This window comes from Fragaria vesca, linkage group LG7 (assembly GCF_000184155.1).
Source record: "Fragaria vesca subsp. vesca linkage group LG7, FraVesHawaii_1.0, whole genome shotgun sequence".
Lineage (NCBI taxonomy): Eukaryota > Viridiplantae > Streptophyta > Magnoliopsida > Rosales > Rosaceae > Fragaria > Fragaria vesca.
In genome coordinates, this window is record NC_020497.1 from 11,791,636 (window position 1) to 11,798,531 (window position 6,896).

At 39.4% G+C, this 6,896-nt stretch overlaps 1 pseudogene; it reads right to left on the reverse strand.

Moving 5' to 3' along the window:
• Positions 1-5,632: 5,632 nt before the first annotated feature.
• LOC101294314 overlaps positions 5,633-6,896 on the reverse strand; it is a 9,323-nt pseudogene continuing 8,059 nt past the window's right edge.

Here is a 6,896-nt window from a genome sequence, read left to right on the forward strand (position 1 = left end):
AATTAACCCGCCAAAAATACCACACTTCGGAAATTCATAAACCTAATACCAAAACTCATCCAAAAATTCCATAACTCACTTCAATAAACTCCCCTTAATATTCCAAATTTAACAACATTAAAATCTCCCAACCGGCGGCGCCGCCGCCGGCAGCGGCGGCCGGAGGTCAATTCCGGCGACCTCCAAAACCTATGAAATTTTAACAGCATCTTCCTCTCATCAAGCTCTACAACTTTCATAACTAGCACAAACACCAATTCCAAGCCTAACTAGGGCAATCGACTAAAAACATCAAAAACACCATAAAACTTCCACCTCAAATTTCTCCTTACCTAGCTCAAGAGGGAGTGAGTCCTTTTAGGGCAAGGTTGCTGGGTTGGAGGGCTACAAAACCATACCAAGCTTGCCCGGATTGGTGGCCGGAGGAGGAAGTTCCGGCAAGAAAACCAATTCGGCAGTCGAAGCTTTCGGGTGGCACCGCTCACTCACGGCAGCGCTAGGGCTCCTCTCACCGGTCCAGGGAGGCTGCTGGGTTGGAGGTCGATCGATTGGAACCGGTGCGGCGGTCTGGGGCGGCCGGACGGCGGCGGACGACGGTGGTGAAGTTTCCCGGGTGGAGGGAGAAGAAACGCGGGTGGGAAGAGAGAAAACGGGAGGGAGAGAGAGAGAAAGGAAGAAGAAATGGGTTGGGCTCGGCCCAGCCGACCCAACATTCCTTTTAACCCAAATTTCCAAAATTCAACACCCCGAAAAATAATACCCGAATAAAAATTACCTTTTACTAGCTAAAATTTACTATTTTTACCGTCGTCGTATTTTCCTCATACGAATAATCCTCCGCACATAATCGTCCCCGAAACCCCTCTAGGGACCAATTAAACTATTTACTCAATGATCGGGACGGTAAAAATTCTTATTATAATCACGCTAGTAAATAAGGTAAAAATATAAGGGTCGGGATGTGACACACGTTGTGATTCCGATGACTAAAATTTACAAACCAAAATTGGACCGTCAGATATGATCATTATGACGAAAGATGTCTATGGTAAAAAATTCAACTGGATTCGACAACGTTAAGGGCTCGATCGAAACGGTCAACTCTAATCGGAAATAAGAAAACTGCATTTTGAAGCCTTAAACGGACTCGGATGGCCAAAAAGGCACATACATCATGGCATTAGCGATGAGTTTGACTCGTAGGGCCGTTACGCTTCCGGAAAGGTATCAAAATAGTCAATCGGACACCAAAAACCAAATCTGCAGCATAGTGAATAATAAGGGTAAATTGCATTGACCGCAACTATCGACACCGAGAATTTACCAGAATACCGTGATTTTTCAACCGTAGACGTATTTCACCATTCTGGTCATATCTTATTTCACGACTTTTTTGCGTTTGAAGGTTCTACGTATAGTTTTTTTTTTTCCAGATGAGTTGTTGTCCAGATCTGCAAATATAAGGCACTTTAGCCGATGAAATTATATTTTTCGTCGGCTAAACTTTTAAAAATTTCGTCGGCTAAAGTTCACAGACTATAGCCGACGAAAAAAATTATTCAGACGACGAAATTTTAATTTCGTCGGCTAAAGTTGACCATAGCCGACGAAAATTTTTAATTAGCCGACGAAAAAATAATTCGTCGGCCTAGTTTTTTAATTTTCGTCGGCTAAAGTCTTTCTTCTGGTAGTGTGACATAAGGGCCTTTTTGGCCATTCGAGTCCGTTTAGGGCTTCAAAATGCAGTTTTCTTATTTCCGATTAGAGTTAACCGTTTCGATCGAGCCCTTAACGTTGTCGAATCCAATTGAATTTTTTACCATAGACATCTTTCGTCATAATGATCATATCTGACGGTCGAATTTTGGTTTGTAAATTTTAGTCATTAGAATCACGTGTCTACTATTTACCGTTATTATTCTCTATGGGGAGCCCTATCGTCGGAAGGTAAATGTCTCAAAAATTTTATATGGGCAGTTGCGTCTCATCTACGTGAGAGTTTTTCGTGTGGAAAGTTTGACCAAACTACGTAATATAGAGGGAGATATGAGCGTTTTCGTGTGGTAAGTGACGATAGATTAGAGTTGACCGTTTCGATCGAGCCCTTAACGTTGTCGGATCCAGTTGAATTTTTTATCATAGACATCTTTCGTCATAATGATCATATCTGACGGTCGAATTTTGGTTTGTGAATTTTAGTCATCGGAATCACAACGTGTCTACTAATGTTGTATAACTTGTTTAGTAGGTTATACAACTTTGTGAACCAACTCTACATAGGAAGCAAAATTATCAAAAATCTCGTGAAATAAGATGTGTTCATAATGGTGAAATAGGGCTACGGTTCAAAAATCAAGTAAATCGGGTAACTTCTCGGTGCCGATAGTAGCGGTCAACTCTATTTACCGTTATTATTCTCTATGGGGAGCCCTATCGTCGGAAGGTAAATGTCTCAAAATTTTTATATAGGCGGTTGCGTCTCATCTACGTGAAAATTTTTCGTGTGGAAGGTTTGACAAAACTACATAATATAGAGGGAGATATGAGCGTTTTCATGAATTTATAGACTTTAGCCGACGAGATATTAAAAAAGTCGTCGGCTAAGGTCAAAAAATTTTTGGCGGTGAACCAAGGAAAATTTTCAAAGGACTTTAGCCGACGAAAATATATGAAAAGTCATCGGCTAAAATTGAAAATTTTCAAAATTTTCAACAAAATTTTTTTGGCGGTCAACCAAAATTTTCAAAAGAGTTTAGCAAACGGAAATAAAGAATTTCGTCGGGTAAAGTTCTTTATATAGGAGTTTTACCGGAGGTGGATGGTAAGAAGTCAGAAAATCATATAAAGTTCCGGATTTTCTTCTCGGTCTAGCTCCGCCGTCAAGCAACCAGAGACCGCCACACTTGTCCCAAAAGCTTCGCCGTCGTCTCTACTTAATTGCTGGACAGGTGGTGCATCGAGTGGCGCCGCCGTGAGGGATAAATCGAGCTCCCAAACTCCGCCGGCGCGGATTCGATGTCGATCGAATTTCTCATTCCTCAGGTCACCATTTGGTGAGTTCTATATATGGGTAAGTTGAGTTTGATTAGTACAACATTCCCCTAGAATTTGGTAACTCGATTCGGTGTGTGTGAGGAGAATCGAATATTTGAAGTTTTTAGGGTTTGAAATTGGGGATTTTTATATTTTGATTTAATTGACCTGTTTAGTCTTAGAATTGGGCTTCGACTTCTTCTAGAAAGTTGTTTGAAATGTTGAGCGGAAGATTTTATCAAATTTTGGTGGTGATTGGAGGTGGCCGAAAGTTTCTGCAGTTTTTTTTTCAAAAACCAGCAACTTTAGCCGACGATATTTAAATACTATATTCGTCGGCTATAGTATTTTTAATTTTTTTATAAGGTTTAGCCGTCGAAATATGGCATGTTTCGTCAGCTATAGTTATTTTTAAATTTTTTAAAGGTTTAGCCGACGAAACATACTATATTTCGTCGGCTATAGTTATTTTTAAAATTTTTTTATTACACACTTTAGCCGACGAATATTTTATTGTTTTGTCGGCTAAAGTCTGGGAAAAAAACCGACGACATGTTTTTCGTCGGCTAAACTGTGGGACTATAGCCGACGACGTCTTCTTTTTTCGTCGGTTAAAGTCATCGCCGACGACCTTTTCCCGACGAAATCTTAGCCGACGAATTAAGCTAACAAGCCGATGAAACTTTTTTGTCGGCTAAAGTGTTTGTCGTGGTAGTGAAGAAGGTTATTCATATGTCTTTAAAGATCTTTGAAAAACCTGTTTTCAGGACAGATAGACTATTAGCCTTTAAGCAGAAGATTATTATTGATAATATTATGCATGCGTTCTACGAAGAAAATGAAGCTCATTTGCTTCAAATACTTAAAGCTTTAATAGAAGAATTGTATGGATTCCATACGAAGGACAAAAATGTACAAGCAGAAAATCCAACAGGAAATTCTAAGGTTCTCTACCTTGAAAATCCTAAAAGTGCTAAAATCCCAATATTAGCACTAAAAGAATCTGAATGGTATGGCTTTCATAATCTCTTAGGTGAAGCTAAAGATGTTCTTCCACGAACATTATCAGCAGTCCCTGGGCCATATTATGGTAGATATTTGGTTGATGTTCAAGCAGAATATCCCCAAAAACACAAGTTGTGGCTTGTGGAAAATGGTTTTGTTCATAACCTTTGGACAAAAACTAATGAAGATTTGAAAGGATTCAAAGATATAAAGTCTGAAGCTGTCAAGAACATTAGACTTGATGAATGTATTTTGAGATTAAAATTCATTTCAACCCCTCCAAAATGGACAGTGGTAGATGGACAGACAAATTATATCTCTCCATATCATTATGTCAGGTTAATCCAAAGTCCAGTTCAAAACCAGCCGTTGCAGGTGGCAATGGTAGACCAAATCAAAGCATCCCATGGATGAAGGCTATGGCTATAGCTATTATCAAAGATGTACATGGTTCTAAGAGACTATAATTAAAGTGTTTTGGCAAGTGGAGAGAAAATAATGGTCACTTGCTATAATTATCCTCCACCAGAAAATTGTGACCTTTTCACAGTCTTATGAGCAAGGAGGTGGATTGCACTCTAGCTACCACTACATGGCTAGAAAAAGTTGAGAATGATGAAAAATATAATATTTCTTATCCTTTTGATTCAGATCTTGACAATGAAGAAGATGACACTGCACGTGAATGGGAATCCAGTGGTCCCAACTCGTCAGCAGGATATGAGGAAAATCCGGAAGAATATCACAACATAGTAAATATATATGTTGGAAACATGAACGGTTGCCGATGCATCAAGACAAACAACTTTTCTTTTTGATAAAAAGTGAGTTGGCTGCCGACGCATGAAGACAAGAGACTTTACTTTTTCAAAAGTAAAGTTATAAAGATAAGATTCATTTGTTGACCACTTAGTTTAGGAAGGTTTTAATTTCAGTTTGGAGTCTGCTCCCTATATAAAGAGCCTTAGGGGTCAGTAGGAAGACATCAAAAACTTGAGATAAAAGTTTGAAGTTCTCTCAACCTTTCTCAAGAAGTAAGATAGCCAGAATACAATCCTCTAGGATAGTGTGAGAATAATAAAATGCTTACTGTGTGGTGTGCTGTAATCATCTGGTGTGGAGTGCTGTATTTACAAGTAAATGTCTATCTTGCAATCATAAGTATGAATAACCAAACAGCTTTTAGTTGTTTACCTGAGAACGAGGCTCTGGGTTTTGTATTTGTATTCATGTTTGAATAAATAAATTATGTCTTGTGCCCTATAATCCGTCACAAAAATATCTAGTTAATTATTTTAGTTTGCATGTGTGTTTTATTTTACTATATTTTGCATGTTTCTATGTTTTACCTGTAAGAATTGAGAAGTTTTCTATATTAAGGCAGCAGTGATTCCGCTAGAATAGTATCCAGAAAGACAATGTGTCGTTAGGTGAAGAAAGTGGCATGTTGAAGGCTAGTCCTTAAGAGGGTCAGTCTTAGTCTTACTAAGTAAAGTAAAAAAAAAAGAGTAGGACTAAATTGTAAATGAAATGTTTGTGGACTAAATTGTATATGGAAATATTATGAGGTAGTAATTTCTAATTCTCCCTTTATTTATTGGGAAGTACAATCAGTTAGCTTGAAGGACAAAATCTTGTTTTCGAGGTCATACCCTACCAAGAAGTTCGTCACTGCCACATTCCCATATATTCTCACATCACTAGATGGCCCAAATGCTAATAAACAACCAATATCTTCACTAACCCTCAGAAATGTGTTATCGGGTTTCAGCTTCACATCTGCACCACTGAAATGGACAGTCACGGTGACACTGGTAATGTCATACTTTGTTTTGTAGCAGAGACTTAATGAATATGTCGTTGGGTCTTTGACCACCTTTAGATGAACCTTCTTTCGAATTTCTACTTCAAAACTAGTATAGAGATTTGTGGGCAAGAATGTTACGGTAGTCCCAGAATCGATGATAACATTACCTTTGAAAGCTTGCTGAGAACTGTTGGCATTAGAGGTAAAATGGTTGCCTCCAACACTGATGCCTTGTAGCTCAAGATAGTAGTAGGTTTGGGAACCATTTGAGAGCAAAGGTGTTGAGACCACACCAAGACCTGAAACTCTTCAACCGAAATACATCTTGCTTGTTCTAGGATATTTTCTATGTGTGCCTTGGCCTTATGCCAATAGGATATGTAGTTAGACTAGATCTATGTATTCATATCCTTACCATATTGGTATTGTGTAATTCCCTATATAAAGGGCTCCTATCAATGAATAAGATGATGACACTCTTGCTATCTCTTTGTCTCTACACTTTATCTTTTGTCACGTTATCATGCACTTTGTTCTAACCCTAGAGCCAATAGCCCACCATTTTTTTCTAAACCCTAAAAAACCAAAACCCTAAAATCGGGCAGCCTTGTTTTTCCCGATTTCCGACCAAAATTCCGACTGCCCTCTGCTGGAATTTTATATCCCCACAAAGCTCTCTCCGCCCCGGATCCAACGCCGCCGGTCTCACCCTGAGAACCGGCAGGAAAGTCTCCGAACCAGCCGCCGGAAGATTCCAGACCGCCGCCGCTACCGACCACCGGTTCACCACTTTCCCTTGCTCCGATCAACCTGAAATTTTGACAGCAGCTTCCCCATCCAGAGCTGCTCCTCCTATCAAATTTTCAGCCCCAAATTCGAAGTATAAGTAGGCGAAACGTTATTTCTCCTCTCGGCAGCCTCTAGAAAGATATGTTTTTTGAAACCTTAAACTTTTCCAAGTTCAATAACTCGGGGAGGATAGAATCCTTTCCTCCCTTCTCCATCTCCATTCTATGCTTGGGATTTTGTGCGTGCATGTACCCAAATCCCG